Source organism: Procambarus clarkii, chromosome 31 (genome assembly GCF_040958095.1).
Source record: "Procambarus clarkii isolate CNS0578487 chromosome 31, FALCON_Pclarkii_2.0, whole genome shotgun sequence".
In the NCBI taxonomy this organism is placed as follows: Eukaryota; Metazoa; Arthropoda; class Malacostraca; order Decapoda; family Cambaridae; genus Procambarus; species Procambarus clarkii.
Window position 1 is genome coordinate 20,290,865 of NC_091180.1, and position 17,728 is coordinate 20,308,592.

Here is a 17,728-nt window from a genome sequence, read left to right on the forward strand (position 1 = left end):
GACCACGACGGTAAAGAAAGCTTCGCTGACTTCATGTAAAATGCAGGCGATGAGTCACAAAAACGTGGCTAAAGTATGTTGACCAGACCACACACTAGAAGGTGAAGAGACGACGATGTTTTGGTCCGTCCTGGACCATTCTCAAGTCGACTCAGAATGCTTCATGTAAAATGTATAGTGGTCTATGGGTGTCCCCGGCGTCCACACATTACCATTCACTTCATTGAATTCTACAGATCCTCATACAAGCCGAACTGCCAGAGATCCTTGCAGCCAAGTCCTAGAGTCTCGCTGTGTTAACATTTACCTGACTGAGCGTGAGTTCCTTCCTGGTATTGATTAGTGACTGTCCAGTCCACTACGGGCTCACCATAGCCCGCGCTGCTTGGAACTTTTTGTTCCAGGTAGCGAATCTTAAACAACAACAACAACATTTTCCTTAACAGGAAAACAAATGTTAATAATTTACTATTAATGTACGCTTTGCGTGTATTTTTCCGAATACGATATGTTTATTTATTTAAATGCTAACAAATACGATATACAGTTTTTAATTTTGGTGAGTAAATGGTACATTTTCAGTCACTAATTAACATGCATAGCGTTGCTTGGTCTGTCAGGTTAAGCACGCATGGGTCTGACCAGTGATTAGATAGGTGAGCGCGCGGATACAGCCTAAGTTGGGTAATAGCATCGACAAGTCACTCCTCTCGCTCTAAACATAAAGTATCTTCAGCAATAACAGACATGTTAAACAGACAATATTCATGTCAAGCCCCTGTGGCCCAATGGATAAGGCACTGGCCTCCTAAGCCAGGGATTGTGGGTTCGAGTCCCACCAGGGGTTCGTGTGCGTTTTCTTTTTAAGTTAATTTTTTATGGAAATTTATAAATTACTTAAATATTAAAGCTTTCTTTGCATAGCATTTTGGTGCAATTCTAATTTATAAGAAACAGCTTATAAATAGTTTCTATCCACGGAGTTTATGAACTATTATTTATTAATTCATTTAAATCGAGTCTATTCTTGACAATACATCATTGCTTCCAAGTATATGTGTGCCTATGTGTACATTACTTCCAGTATATGTGTGCCTATGTGTACATTACTTCCAGTATATGTGTACCTATGTGTTCATTGCTTCCAGTATATGTGTGCCTATGTGTTCATTGCTTCCAGTATATGTGTGCCTATGTGTACATTACTTCCAGTATATGTGTGCCTATGTGTACATTACTTCCAGTATATGTGTGCCTATGTGTACATTACTTCCAGTATATGTGTGCCTATGTGTACATTGCTTCCAGTATATGTGTGCCTATGTGTACATTACTTCCAGTATATGTGTGCCTATGTGTACATTACTTCCAGTATATGTGTGCCTATGTGTACAATGCTTCCAAGTATAAGTGTACCTATGTGTACATTGCTTCCAGTATATGTGTGCCTATGTGTACATTGCTTCCAGTATATGTGTGCCTATGTGTACATTACTTCCAGTATGTGTGCCTATGTGTACATTACTTCCAGTATATGTGTGCCTATGTGTACATTACTTCCAGTATATGTGTGCCTATGTGTACATTACTTCCAGTATATGTGTGCCTATGTGTACATTACTTCCAGTATATGTGTGCCTATGTGTACATTACTTCCAGTATATGTGTGCCTATGTGTACAATGCTTCCAGTATATGTGTGCCTATGTGTACATTACTTCCAGTATGTGTGCCTATGTGTACATTACTTCCAGTATATGTGTGCCTATGTGTACATTGCTTCCAGTATATGTGTGCCTATGTGTACATTGCTTCCAGTATATGTGTGCCTATGTGTACAATGCTTCCAAGTATAAGTGTACCTATGTGTACATTGCTTCTAGTATATGTGTGCCTGTGTCTAACGTTCATTAGAGTTACTATTGAATTTGAACATCTTTCAGGAACCAAGTTGAGACCTTGAGTGAGAGTTCACCAGGTTGTACGGTGCCCTAATTAGTGATGTAGGGTCAAAAAGGAGGGCGGGCTGGTCGAAGCAAGGTATAATTACAACGATCAATTATTTAACTTGTGTTTATACTGGCAAAATGAAGGGTGGCTGAGCGCCACACGTACATCTATCCCACGGTCATGTCCACACTATAAATCTAGAGCAGGGGCCAGATTCACGAAGTAGTTACGCAAGTACTTACGAACGTGTACATCTTTTCTCAATCTTTGGCGGCTTTGTTTACAATTATTAGACAATTAATGAGCTCTGAATTGCCAGGAGGTTGTTTACAATAACAACAGTTGATTGGGAAGTTTTCATGCTTGTAAACTGTTTAATAAATGTATACAAAGCCGCCAAAGATTGAGAAAAGATGTACAGGTTCGTAAGTTCTTGCGTAACTGCTTCGTGAATCTAGCCCCTGACCTGCACCTCGCCTGCTTCTCAACACTGCATGTACGAGCCATACGACCAATTTGATCTGTGGAATATATGACTTAACATTTTTGGCATTATATGTGTGTGTAGATAGATATAAGACGTGCGTACTATCTCAACGGATATGTCTCATTGTGTACATTTTCTATGCATCGATTGGTTAGGTTAGGGGGGTTGCTGAGGTTCGTGCGTTGCATTCAAGAGAACAACCTGAGAGTTGTTGACGGCGGGGTAGAAGAAACATCAAGATGGGCGCAGACTTTATCTGTAGATAACGTTTCACCTGTAAGGACTTCTTGAAGTCTTAAACCAGTACACATGAGCTAGTGCTTATGAAGCGGGGAAACGGTGGACGGATGAAGTCCAAGGTTACAGGCACTTGGCGGTTCGTCTCACCCAACTTTTCAATATGACACATGGGGGTTATAGGAGTATCATAGGCCAGCCGGGATCGGTCCTAACGCCCCCCCCCCCCCTCCCTTTTTAAGAAATATCGGCTCCAATTTTGTCCTGAAGTCTGGTATAGGGGATTTATTTTCCGTAAAGTGTTAGCAATTTTTCGCCTGTTGTGGCTTTATGTGACGAATCTCCCAATCCTGAGCGTTGCAGAGTTACGGGACGGGGCCAGGTTAGAATAGTGATCTTGCAACAGAAGAAGCCGTGGCAAGATCACTGCTTTAAATAACATTACCATCAAAAGAAGCTATTAAAAAAAAGCAGTGGTCAAAGTTTCCGGGACACCGAGGCAATTCCCCGGTCTCCAAGGCCGACTTTCCTCAGGTCATTACTGCAGATATAATAATCACCAGATATCCCGGTTAAGGTGATGACTTTAATGGACGAATTTAGCTGATCAATAATGCTGTCCAGTATTTCATGTGAATTGGTGTAAATCGCAAGAGGGGCAGACACCCAGTCGGAATAAAATAATCTTGTGTGTGTTGACGCGAAAAGAGTTAACCTCTGGCTTGGTCTGTTACAAATCAGAAAGCGGGGAAAACCGAAGCTTGAGATAACATTAATGTGGTCCCCACTCAGGCAGGCGACTTAGTGCAGATACTGGTAGCTGAGGTAGAGGGGCATACCTCTTTGGAATCTTCTCCCGCGTGAATCTCTTTCCGGACTGGTAGCCTGGGCGCACAGATGTGAACTCGAGAGGGTTGTGTTTCTAATATACGTGAACGACATGTCTACAGGAGTCGAGTCCCATTATGTCGATGTTCGTGGATGGTGCGAAATTAATGAGACGAGTTGTGACAGATGAGGATTGTAGGAGACTCGAAGAAGACTTGAACAAGCTGCAGAGATGGTCAGAGGCTCACAGGGCGCTATCTTTATTATCACCAGGTTATCTACCTCAGCGACAGTGATACCAGCTTTAATGGAGAAAGAGGAGGCTGACAGCCTGCACCTGCAGTCGACGTATCGATGGCGGTGGGTACAGTGGTGACGTTGGGAGTGAGGACGTTGTGCTCTTGTCCAGGCAGGAGCGGACGCAGTAAAAGTAGATGATAATTTTCTTGGCCGTCAGCAGTCCATATCTAAGTGTCATGTGGTTGCAGCCGAGACGGAGGAGACACACTTGCTTCCACTTCCGGTCTCTCTGGTACAGCGTGAGGCTCCAAGACACGCAACACCAATAATCATTCTGGAATACATTCAGTCGCCTCAGGGCTGCTTTACTTGTCAAAACATACAGCCCTAAACCATTGTCTAATTTAGGTCTAATCAAGGCCTTGTACTCCATTGCTAATTCCTGTCACCTCAAGCTCCCAGCGAGTTCGGGTAAGCTACTTCAAAATACTATATTTAGTAACAAAGTACTCCGTGTGTGTTTTCCAGGTGAGTCTGGCATGTACAAATTAAAACCAAATATTATAATAATCAAGGCCAGTTCGCAACGGCAGCATCACGTAGCAATTTAATCAACAAAACTACATTAGTATTCCCCACTACACTCACTAATTACCCCGAAACCATAAATTAACAACCCGGTCTGAATACCACATCGCATTTAGACGCATTTAAGTTCTCCTATACAAACTGATGTACTAAAAAAATGGTAACGGCTCGCGAAATTTATGTGTTGTCCCGTTTTCTGTTCCTGGCGCCTTGGATAGGTTAGGTTTGGGCAAGTTAATACAACAGTTTAATGCCATGGGGGACGCTCGGGAGTACGGGTTGAAATTCGAACCCCCTAGAGTTTGAGAGCCGACTTCGTCCAACCTGTCCTCCTACAAAGAACGTCGCTTTTCGCTCGTATGCGTTACATCAGGCCAACAATTGCACTAGAAAATGGAAACGGCTCGCGAAAGTGACGTACTGTCCCGTTTTCTGTTTTGGGTCCTCTGGTAGGTTAGGAAAGGACACTTTAAATTGACCGTTTTCTTGACGTTTGGAGACCTTAGGAGGACGGAGTGCTTCACCACAGAGTTCAGTGTTGGTGTGTGTGTGTGAGCATCCACATCCAAGGGATATGAGGACGATATAATTCATATCTAAGGGATATGAGCATCATATATCCAGCTCAAGATGTGTTCTAAAAATACATGTGTATGGAATATAGCCTCTCTCTGAAGCCTTGATAAAAATATATTTATTTAACAAACGGAGTATTTTTACTATAATTTTACTAACACTAACTAGTATTTAACTCATTCGTTGCGGTGATACTGTTTAGCTATAAATTATTTAATATGAAAATTTACATTGGAAAAAAAAAGAGTATGTAAAACAGAAGCATATTGAAAATTTAAGCATAAAAAGTTACTTTTTATTTATTTATTTATTTATTTATTTATATACAAGACATTACATTGGGTTTATGAGAGTACAGAGCATTGTAGTTTTACTTTCTTGTAAAGCCACTACTAGCACGCATAGCGTTTCGGGCAGGTCCTTGTACATAGTACGTGAATAACCCAGGGACACCCACCCTGCATAGTCCATAGTCCATAGTCATGCATAGTCCAAGACTCTATTATTGCAAAAATTAAAACCAACTGAAACAATATGCTACTGTGATTGTTCTGATGTATATAGAACGCGCAAAAAATATAATATTATATCATAAATAAAATCATTTGACTGCGAAATAAAGGAGATAATGGACGACGCATGACGTCAAAAGGAAGTCGACGGTGGGCACAGTTCTTCGACTTTCTTTCATCTTATTACATTTGTTTTTAGCCTTATTTCGCTATAAAGGACCTAATTTTTTATTAAAATCATTTTGTTCACGTTTTATATTAAATGCAATTATCACAGCATTTGGGCATTGTTTGTGTAATTTTTAGTGGCATGAGATAGACCCTCAGAGAACATTGTGGGTGGATATAGCCTCAGAGAACATTGTGGGTGGATATAGCCTCAGAGAACATTGTGGGTGGATATAGTCTTTGGCTTATTCTTTAGATCTTACAACAATCATCTGTTTGCTTAACGTTTGTACATGCATCTCCTATTTCTACATGTTATTTTCCTTCGGACTTTGATTTACTTAATAATTTATAGCGTAAACAATATTTAATCCCCCTGAATAAAATAATATATTAGTTTAAATATTTCCTCTATTGAATATACTCCTTTATGTTCACAAGGATTCTTGGGCAGGTCTATTAATGGGGGAGTATAATGTGAAACTCTCTTGGAGCTGCACGTTCTGAATTCAAATTTGCGTGCAAATTACTTCATCAACTCGACCCGTCCTCTCACCTAATACATCGGATTTTTTTTTTAAATTTGGCCCCGAAGGGCGAGTTTATTGGGCAGTCACTCATCCCGTGAGTGAACATACCGCCATCACAGCGTGTACAGCACCCCCCCCCCCATCAGTAGGAAGAACACCAACTGGGTTGTTCTTCCTGTTATATCAGGCTTTTATACAAAATAAAAAACACCACAATATGGACTTTTTGTTCTCGCTTCTGTTATGCAGCCAAGATTACCGGGTAACATAATAGAAGCGGGGTCACAGTCCACTACGGGTTCACCATAGCCCGTGCTACTTGGAATTTTTTGTTCCAAGTAGCGAATCTTAAACAACAACAACAACAGGGTGGATATAATGGGAGGAGCCACGTATGGGCCAGTAGGCATTCTGCAGTTTCCGTGAGTCTTATGATCTTATATATAATTAATATACATGATAATTGTAAAAGTACAACAGACCTGAAATTTTCTGATAATGTAGCTTATTAAATTTTGCGCTGTTTATCTATTATTTACAAGCCTGTTTAAGCACAGAATGAGTACTTAACATAAGGGGCCAGATGTTCCCCTTAATTTCCCTGACATAAGTAGCCTTGAAGTTCAAATCATTGTTTTGAAGTTGGAATTCAGAGCTGGAGTAAATATCACTGGAGCGTGCAGCGACTTTGCTAAAGAATGCAACAGGGAAGCCAATCTCCTCTCCTTCACCGATATTATTTACTTCATAGAAAACGCCGAGTTATCTCGATATAGTACACTAGCGTCCAATTTCTTCTTCCCTTTAGTATGGCAATCCAAATAGATTCGCAGCTAGGATGTTTTATGCAGGCGATGAGTCACAATAACGTGGCTAAATTATGTTGACCAGACCACACACTAGAAGGTGAAAGAACGACGACGTTTTGGTCCGTCCTGGACCATTCTCAAGTCGATTGATCATTCTCAATCGACTTGAGAATGGTCCAGGACGGACCGAAACGTCGTCGTCCCTTCACCTTCTAGTGTGTGGTCTAGTCAATATGATGTTTTAAGTAGTGTGTGAGGTATTGCTCTGTTGATCTCAGCTCTCCTTGGCGACTTTAATTGACTATGGAACAATAGAATATTAGAACAGAAGAAAAAGAACCGTTGAACTTGCGACAGAACCTGAACCCCCCCCCCCATGTTTGGCCTCTTGTTGCTGCCACTGAGTCAGTACACAGAATTGCTGTTGACTGCGTGCTGGAGCCTGGTTGACGTCACGACATATTGGGAGGTGACTCGTATCACCGTGTCAAGAGATTCAATTACTATCCAAACGTAATTTAAATATTGCGTAACATTGCAAAATAATTGTTTTTTACTAGTATTTTTTTGTCTTGATCAGTACAAGTTATAATTATTCTTTGTGAGGACGACGTAAAGTTAAATATAAATCCGAAATTTGCTAATATATTTTGCTGCTTATTCGACTTATTATAATATCCAGTGGTCGGGGACTGGAAGCCTCCGAGGCTTATCGAAGCCCCCAAAGTAAAAAAAAAAACTAATCTTCCCAAGCATGCAACCCACAACAGTCGAATAATTCTCGGCTACCTGTTTTCTGCTGGGAGAACAGAGGTATCAGGTGAAAGGAAACATGCCCAACCGTCTCGTCATGGACCGGAACCCAGCGACATCTCGGTTGTGAGCCGACAGCGCTAACTACTGTACTACAGTCAATGAGGAGACATAATAACGAATTTAAATATAATTTGTATAACAAATATGAATACCTATTATATAATAGTGTAATCCTCCTTAGTATTTTTTAACAAAATAATTACAAATTAATCAAGTAATTTTTTAATTTTACTAATATTATTATTAGTTAAAATGCAGGAAGGAGTTACAACACAAAGGGAAGGTATGCTTGCAGTAAATGCCTTCACTTTAAGCAATTGAACGTACAATCACCGTAATGACAATACACTTAAGTAATTACACTTGAGGTAATTACATCGCTTAGGTAATTACGCTTGAGGCTCGTAATTCAAGAGTAACCTAATTACCTGATCTCTCTGAAGAGGCCCAAGTTTTTGATGACCAAAAGTTATAACAGTAGTCAATATTTCTTCATCTCGATCGCGTGCTACAGTAGAAGCATATGGAATTGTTCTTAATTAACTGTTTTCTAGTTATAAGTAATTCAATGTAAGAATTTATACCTATTACACATATTTTCCCCCCAGTGAATTTAAGCAACTTATTTGTTAACATTGTTGGCTTCTCTTCCTCCGGCGCAGGTTAGTCACCCCTCATCACACTTATTTGTTATCAGTTAGTCTACTACGGGCTCGCCTTAGCCCGTGCTACTTGGAACATTTTTTTTCCAAGTAGCGAATCTTAAACAACAACATGTTATCAGTTAGTATATCATTTCTCAACACACGTGTTATGAGGATAGCAACTTGGTGTTATCTGAGTCATAGTTATGTACACTGACAGGTGCACCTCGCTTGGCGGTGGATATCTGGCCTGTTTTCTCCTAATACTCATTCCATAACGTGGCATTTATTCACATTACATTCCATGAGCCACGTGTTGTTCCATACTCTTATTTTGTCCAGGTCATTTTGAAGGGCCTGACAATCATCTAGGTTTCTTATCATCCCTAGTAGCGTAGCATCATCAGTTAACATGTTCATATAATTCTGTATTCCTTCTGGTAGATCGTTCATGTAGCCAATGAACATTACTGGTGGTATTCCACTGGTGATGTTTCTCTGCCTTTGATTACCGCATTCAATTTTCTCTACGTTAGAACAATTATCAGTTATATCAGAAGTCTTCCTGTCACCCATCGTGTGTGTGTTCAGTTTCCAGAACAACCACTAATGAAGGACTTTCAAAAGCTTTTTTTTTTACGTCCAGATAAATGCCGTCAGTTCAACCATCTCTTTCCTATCAAATCATTGTGGCTCTTATCATAGATACTAAGCAATTCACAAGGAGAAACACCCTCGATCTTATCAGATTAATTATGTTGCCGCAACTTTAATAAATATAAATTAATAAATCATTAATAAAAATAAATTAATATCACTGTTAATAAAATTAATAAAATGTTTATATTACCAATATCACTAATAAAAACACTCGCAGTTTAGTCTACGAAACATGTAAAATGTAGACTTACAAATAATAATAATTATTATAATTATTATTAATAAACGCGTGTAGCGAATGTTCGTCATAATTTAATTGAACATAATCGCCTCTCTCCTTGCCAACGATGTGGCAGTTGCATGCTCAAGGTGTGCCGGAAACATTAAAGTTGTCTAAACAACAAGTTATGGGAACTTATAATGAACCCCTGGTGGGACTCGAACCCACAATCCCTGGCTTAGGAGGCCAGTGCCTTATCCATTGGGCCACAGGGGCTTGGTATTGGGAGTGGTTCTCTTGTCTATAAAATGTTACGTTTTATAGAATGTCAACGTCACAGATGACAGAATTAGAATCTTTGTCAAATCAAATCAAATCAAATGTTTATTTAGGTAAGGTACATACATACAAGAGATTTTACAAAGAGTGATGGATTTATAGATAGGGCTAGTACATACAATGCCTAAAGCCACTATTACGCAAAGCGTTTCGGGCATTTTATGTATATATATTACATCTTTAAATGATTAAAGCGTACAGTATTTGTCAAATATAGACTCTATTCTTAAAAGATTCACCCTATTTGCACCCGCAAGATAACGTAAGTGTAAGGGTTGGTAAAGGTTATAATCTTGTTTGGTATGGGTGTGGTTAGGGTGTGAGGTGGCTTGTTAGTATTGGACTTACGACCTATCAACGACGGAAGGGGTAATTAGGGTAATATTGTGGTGGTAATTACGGTAATTACACCACAATAGTTTACGGGGGAGTGAGGTCTAGGTCTTCATGCCCTCCCCCTCCATTTGGTCTTATTGCACTTTTGGTTTATAATTTAGTTTATTCTTTGTCGGGTCTGGACTTAGTTGTGGATGGAGACGGCTTCCACAACTTGTTTCAGTGCGATTCACTTATGGATCACCCGCACAGGGGAGGGTGTGGTGGTGGGGGTCGTGGTTGTAGTGGTCGTGGGGTATGGGGGTGATTGTGGTGGTCGTGGGGTGTGGGCGTGGTTGTGGTGGTCGTGGGATGTGGGCGTGGTTGTGGTGGTCGTGGGGTGTGGACGTGGTTGTGGTGGTCGTGGGCTGTGGGCGTGGTTGTGGTGGTCGTGGGGTGTGGACGTGGTTGTGGTGGTCGTGAGATGTGGGCGTGGTTGTGGGGTGTGGGCGTGGTTGTGGTGGTCGTGGGCTGTGGGCGTGGTTGTGGTGGTCGTGGGATGTGGGCGTGGTTGTGGTGGTCGTGGGGTGTGGGCGTGGTTGTGGTGGTCGTGGGATGTGGGCGTGGTTGTGGTGGTCGTGGGGTGTGGGCGTGGTTGTGGTGGTCATGGGGTGTGGGCGTGGTTGTGGTGGTCGTGGGGTGTGGGCGTGGTTGTGGTGATCGTGGGGTGTGGGCGTGGTTGTGGTGGTCATGGGGTGTGGGCGTGGTTGTGGTGGTCGTGGGGTGTGGGCGTGGTTGTGGTGATCGTGGGGTGTGGGCGTGATTGTGGTGGTCGTGGGGTGTGGTGGTGATCGAGGGCGTGGGGGGGTGTGGGAGGGTGAGCATAGCTGCCAAGGACCAACGCCACACAGCTCAGACATGCACCAACCACTTTCAATTTCATTTAAGAGTTTTCAACGAAACTTTAGGAAGGTTGGTATGAATATTGTGAATTTATGTTAAAAATACGTCGAGACTTCTATTTTGTATTATTATAGTTCCATCAATTCACATATAACAGTGGGCCACCATTGAAAGTAATTATTATTACGTAGTAATAGACTAGGCTATATTGTTACCAGAGAGGAAGACATTGTTCCAATGAGGTTACCTCCTCGGCACCTCATTGGAAGCCGTGGAGGTTTAATGAGCGAGGGAAGGGGAGAGAGATGCTCAGCTGGTGGGAGTTTTGTACACACACAGAACAGTGTGAAGGAGAGATGCCCAGTGCTTTGCTAACAGTGGCTATAGGGATTAATGTGTTTAATTTTGCCCTCTAGTTTATTGAACAGCGTCACTCGTCCTGTCTAGCCTCTTATATTCCACCAATTTGCATTGTTTTATGTTATTATATTTTTTTTTGCAATACTGACGTTAGAGCTCGTTGTCCTTTCTAGCCTTGAATTTGTGGCTGGAGGTGGCTTCCACGCCTTCTTATTTTAATACATTCCACTTGTTGACCATGATTTTACATGATACAACTACATTCTTATATTTATTCGACTCATTTGCGTTTCCAGCTTCCACCTATGGCCTCTTGACCTATTTTTGCTCACTTGAAACAGGCTGTCCTTCTCTATTCCTCTTAGTATCTTGTATGTATTGGCCATATATATCCTCTCTTGTTTCTTCTCTCCTGTGTTTTGCATCAGTTTCATACTTTGAGCTCACTCCCTTGGGTAAATCTTTCTCATTAAATTAGGAAAAGCAGTGATCATATTTGACTGATCCTTGAGGGATTACACTTGTTACATCCATCCAATTCGACACCTTTTATCACACTGTGACCCTTTGTACCCAGTGTAGTGTTTTCCTATTTACCCTAGCTTGCCTCTCAATCTTTCATAAGGAACAGTATCAAAAGCTTTTTGGCCAGTCTAGAAAGAAACAGTCCACCCCAGCCTTATTGTTCCTGAATTATTTTGGTAAATTCGCAATAAAACTTGATCAAGGCTGTCAGACGACATTTCTCCCTTTAAATCCATGTTGACCTTCCATTACAAAGTTTATCCTCTAGGAGCTCTATTATTCTCGTCCTGATTACTTTTTCCAGCAATTTGGGGTCCACACCCAGGACAATTAGGGAAAGGTGGGCGTGAATTTCACACCTCAAAACAGTGAGGGAAAAGATGAGGGCGTGTGGACCACACACCCCAGACAGTGAGGAGAGAGAAGGCGCCTGGGGTCACACCCCTAAGCCAAAGAGAGAAGGCATGTGGAGTCACACCCTCAGCCAGTGAGGCGGTGGAGGGCGTGTGGACCACACCCCCAGACAGTGAGGGCTCTTGGCGTGGAGACATGACATGTGTCCTTGTTGCGTGATTAGCTGCTGGCAAAGGCTAGTGTATTCTCTTAATTGTTTTCAAACAATGTCTCAAGCATAAAGAATTTATGACAGGTTTCGCCATTGCTGTTTGCTTTATATGGTGGAACAGTTCGAAGCACAACACACTTAACATTTACTATATACGTCAAGAAATTGAAAAGATCCATTTTATTAAGAGCGCATTAGTGGCCTCGACATGCCTCTGGCCAACATGGGCACAGCTTCAATGTCACTGCTGGAGTCGTCTCGGCGCCCTTATGCACTCAAATGTTTTTACTGAAAACACACACACACACACACACACATACACACAATAATATATATATATATATATATATATATATATATATATATATATATATATATATATATATATTGTGACGGTAACGCGTTGGTGTTCGGCTGTTTAAGGCTAGGGGTATGGCCTCGTCACATAGTTATAAAAAAAATAGAAAAACTGGAACTTCGTCTGTGGTAAGGTAAGGAGAAGACACACAAAACACAAGTAAAACTTTAACAATGAAATTTTAATGACGTTAAATAAATCAAAACATGAAAATAATGCACAAACAAATATGTATAATAAAATCAATGAATCAAAATAATAAGAATTCTTAAATGACACAATAAAAGTTACGTTAAGGCAAAATAACAAGAAGTGCAACACAAAAGTTTAAGTGGGAGGTGCTGGAATATTGGCTTAAAGCCACCACCTCTCTCAGTACACGCTAACGTCTAGCTGGGAGGAGTGCTGGCTACGAAAGCACGGAACATTCTGAAGACTGATGTTGGGGCGACCCCAGACATCAGGTAGTATTGGGGGGCGAGTGCAGGTGCAGCCAGACCGGCGACCAATCAGCGGAGCCGTAGCGATCAACGGGTAGTTTGGTGATTTGGGTCCGAACAGGTGGCGGGCTGCATACGTTTCTGCTCACCCTTGCAAGCCTTGCTGGTGTTGGTGTTGTTGTCGTTGTTTGACATTTCTTCCATAGTCTTTTATATAATTGTGACGACGTAATTATGAAGGGAAGAGCAGGCTCAATCTCTTGAAGGAGATTATTGTCACAACTCTCCCCCGAAGCCTGCGGTTCTGGAAGAAGTACGTCGTTATGTGGTGGAGTAATGGATGGAGTTGCTTCTACTTCATAAACTCTGGAGAGATCATGGGCTAAGATGTTGTCAGACTCTTGGTATAGCGTGTCTCCAGGTTGAATTTCTGCAGGTAGCAAGCCCATAGTAGAAGACGTTGAGATGAGAAGTGGGCGTGCTGCAGGAGGTGTAGGGTGGTGTGGTCCGTATTGATGGTGGACCGAGCACTTTTCAGGTGTGGAGTGAAGTGCTGAAGCTTCAGGATGAGGAAGAGTAGCTCCTTGCCAATTGTTCCGTAGATCCTTGTAGCAGTAGTCGCTGACAGGTGTATTCTTCTCGCCTCGTTGCTGCATCACGACACCACCCACGTCGGTACCATTGGCGTCGACATGGAGGATGAAGGGCTTATCTGACGAGGTGAGAGTGGAATTAGAAGAGGGCATAGGAGCACGAGTATTATCCTGAAAGCATTTGGGAAGATCATTAAGGATTTTGGAATTAGAAGGCGCCGACTCCTTGTCAGTGCTTTCGGGAGGAGAAGCTGGGAAGGTCTCACTGTGGATGTAGGGTTCTGTGAATGTGGAATAATTAGTCAAGACAGTGGGAGGAGTACCATTATATTGCTTCAGGAGGTTGACGTGGCACAGCTGGGTCTTCCGCCGCCTATCTGGAGTCTCTATCACATAATTATTATTATTCCTGCACTCTTTGACGCAGTAGGGTCCTGAAAATCTGTTTTGTAAAGGTGAACCTGGGATAGGGAAATAAGCAAGGACGAAGTCTCCCGGCTTGAATTTTCTTACTTTGCTGGTCTGGTCGTAATGAGTCTTCATTCTCACCTGGGCTTTCAATAGATTATCATGGGCAAAGCGGTGGACTCTCTCTAGAATGTGCTGAAGGTTTTGAAGAAACTGGGGCACATTCTGATGCTCACTGAAGGTGGCATCTCTGAGAGAGTCTTTGAAAGCCTTAAGGGGAGTACGGCACTTACGGCCGTAGAGCATCTCATAAGGAGATACTCCTAGGGACTCATTGGGGAGACTTCTGAAAATACACATTATTAGGTCAATCTGCTTATCCCAATCCTTTGAGGTTTCACTACAAAACTTTTTCAAGAGTGCTTTGATGGTCTGATGACTACGTTCAAGAGAACCCTGTGAAGCAGGATGATAGGGGCTGGACAATACCTGTTTGATGTTGAACTCCTCCAGTGTTCTTTTGAAGAGATCACTGGTGAAGTTGGTGCCACAGTCACTTTGAATCTCCCTGGGAAATCCGTATTGAGTGAAGATCTTCAGTAGATGTTTGATAACCGTAGCAGCCGTGATGTTCTTCACTGGAACTGCTATGGGAAATCTGGTGGTAGGACACAGGATGGTTAGGATGTAGGCGTTACCTGAACTGGTCCGAGGTAAAGGACCAACACAGTCTATTATGAGTCTGTGGAAAGGTTCCGCAGGCACCTGTATGGGAATCAGTGGTGCTCTGGGAATGGAGACGTTCGGTTTGCCTGCCATCTGACATGTATGACACTGTTTTACGTACTGTTTGACGTTATTTACCATACCTGGCCAGTAGTAGTCTTGACGAATCCCATGGTAAGTCTTGTTGAAGCCGTAGTGGAAGAATGCTCCATGGGCCAGGTGTAGAATAGTGGGCCGCAGGCTGGTGGGAATCACAAGTTGTTCGGTGTTGGCCCAATCGTCCTCCTCCTTCAGTTTACTGGGTCTATATCGGCGGTAGAGCAAGTCGTTCTCTAGGAAGAACCCAGGAATACTGTCGGGTTGAGTCTCAGCCTGGAAAAACAATGGTGTTAAAGTAAGATCTTCCCTCTGCAACTTACGGAACTCCAACTTGGTCAGATGCGGGGGTAGTTTCTGAGGGTCTTGAGGGACAGCGGTAGCAGTAGAGTCAGCTGGCTGTGGACGTGCGGCTTGTGCACGGGTGGTCACGAGAACCGGAGGAGAAACTTCACTCTCTTGAACCTCTGCTGGAACATACTCAAGAATAGGGTTACTTGGCACAGAGTTACACACCTGGGGTTTGTCCATGACGATCAGGTTGGTTGGTTGCAGGTCTTCTGCCAAGTCGTTGCCTAGGAGAAGTTGCACTCCAGGCATGGGAAAAGGCTTTTCCCTGACGGCGACTTGGACTTCCCCGTTCACGTAGGGACAATCCAGGTGGACTCTGGCGAGAGGGTATGGAGTAGTAGCAGTGAGGTCAGTGATGAAGACCGTTTCCCCGGTGTAGACTATGTTGGGCACAGCCGACTTCAAGATGATCGATTGTAGAGCCGCTGTGTCCCTCAAGATCTTCAATTTGAAACGTCCCTCCGGATTTGAACCGTTGGCAGAGACAGTTCCAGTATACAGGTGGTTACTGAAAAGAGAAAGATCATTAACATCAACACCAACATTCATCACAGGCTTACCGGACTTAGGAGGAGTTGGTTTGGGTCGTTGTTGGTCAGTGGTTCCCTTGTATTGAGACTTACCACACTTGTCTATGGTATGTCCATAGAGTCTACAATACTTGCAGTACAGTTGTGAACCAGCTTGATCGGGGCTCACCTTCTCGTAACTGTACCACGACTTCTTACTGGAGGATGGTTCGGGTGTCAGCCGGTGGATGAGGCTGTAAGTGTCAGCCGACTTAGCACACTTCAGGTAGTCGGTTTCTTCTTTATCTGCTAAGTAGAGGCGGACAGGAGGCGGCACACGTCTCAAGAATTCTTCAACAAGCATCAGGTTGACGAGTTCTGTAAAAGTAGAGACATGTGCTGCTTCCAGCCATTTCATGAAATACCTCCGTTTCGTGTTAGCAAACTCAAGGAAGGTAGTGGTACTTGCCTTCAGGTGGTCACGAAATTTCCTTCTATAACTTTCAGTAGAGAGGAGGTAGGCGTCCAACACTGCTTGTTTCAGAGTGTAGTAGTCATTCTCAGACGCCAAAGTACTGAGTGTGACTGCAGCTCTACCTGTAAGATGGACTCTGAGAAGTGTGGCCCATTGGTCGACAGGCCAACTGAGTTGATTAGCAAGGGTTTCAAAGGTGGTAAAGAACACATCAACTTCTGCTTCTACAAAGGATGGCATTAACTTACTTGCATGTGATATATTAAAACTGACGGGAAGATTGGCAGTAGCTTGTTGGCGTTGAGTGAAGTGTGAAGTTTCCAAGGAGATTTCGCGTTGACGACACTCTAGAGCCAGAGTCGCTTGTTGCTTGTCATGTTCGCGTTGCATCTCCAACTCGCGTCGTTTGGTTTCAAGCTGTACTCGTTCCCGCTCCTGGAGTAGTGCAACCTCACGTTCTTGTTCGTCTCTCCTCAAGGCAGCTTCACGTTCTCTGAGGGTGATTTCTCGTTCTTGTTCTTCCCTCCTCAAAGCAGCTTCGCGTTCTTGTTCTTCTCTTCGTATGGCAGCTGCTTCTCTTTGCTGCTCACGTTCAATCTTGGCCAGCTCTAGTTTAAGTTTCATCGTTGCCAAGTCAGTTTTCTCTGCAATATAGTAAGTTTCATGAGTTTCAGAGTCTATCTTACCTTGCTCTAAATAGTAATCCAGCAACAGGTTGTGTAGGTCATTTTTGTTGGCTTGGTAGGGAACTTCTAGTTGATACTCATGTGCAAGAGTTTGTAGTTCAGTCCTCTTGGCACGACTTAAAGTCCCTATGTCACCTGCTGGATTTGCACGGAAAGTTTGGAGACGAAACATGGTGAAATTAGCAAATAAAGGTACACGAATGTTCAATAATGAAATGTCAAAAACAGGACAACGTGGCAACTGGCACCTATCCTGTGTGATCTTTAACAATTAACGTTAAGTGAAAGATATTAAATGATTAAATTAAATCAAGGGCGCAGGAAATCTTGTACCCGGTACTCATGTAAGAGAATAAGGGCAAGAAAATCCTACTAACAAATGAAACAAAGTTTCGAAAACAAATGAAACAGTTAAATGCTTCAAAAGTAAAATTGGTAGTCCAAGGATGTAGGCATACCTTGCCAAGTCTCTATAGGACAAAGCAAGTTTTTCCCACTGAATTTAATATGATACTTACAGAATTAGCGAACTTTTGTGCTCGGAAAAAATAAGCTAATTCCCTACCGTTGTATGTATCATCATCTCTGACTGACGTGTAGGGGTGCGAGGTGTCAACTTGTGACGAGAACTGCTGCTGAGGTCCCAATTCAGCAACTAAAGTTCGAGCTAGAGGAACTATGGCCCTCTTTATCCTCCTACAGTCAGATTGCAGAAGATTGGGTACTCTTGACCCGGGGCAGACCACAGTACCAGGGTACCAATATGATGATCTGTCAGAATGAGAAATATTCAAGGGACATAGATGGTAAATACG

General features: G+C 42.6%; 1 protein-coding gene and 2 non-coding genes across 4 annotated transcripts in view; 2 read left to right on the top strand and 1 right to left on the bottom strand.

Moving 5' to 3' along the window:
• Positions 1–774: 774 nt before the first annotated feature.
• Positions 775–847, top strand: TRNAR-CCU (transfer RNA arginine (anticodon CCU)). The gene has a single exon. It is a non-coding gene; the product is annotated as a tRNA-Arg (tRNA).
• A 3,015-nt stretch (positions 848–3,862) lies between these two features.
• The window catches only part of LOC123758764 (uncharacterized), a 72,166-nt gene continuing 58,300 nt past the window's right edge, over positions 3,863–17,728 (top strand). Inside the window, exon 1 of one of the 2 annotated variants that reach the window (XM_045743423.2) lies at positions 3,863–4,212. The gene's annotated coding sequence lies outside the window, so the exon portion shown is untranslated. The remainder of the gene's footprint in view (positions 4,213–17,728) is intronic. The other variant, XM_045743421.2, reaches the window with a different exon arrangement.
• Positions 9,468–9,540, bottom strand: TRNAR-CCU (transfer RNA arginine (anticodon CCU)). Its single transcript has one exon. It is a non-coding gene; the product is annotated as a tRNA-Arg (tRNA).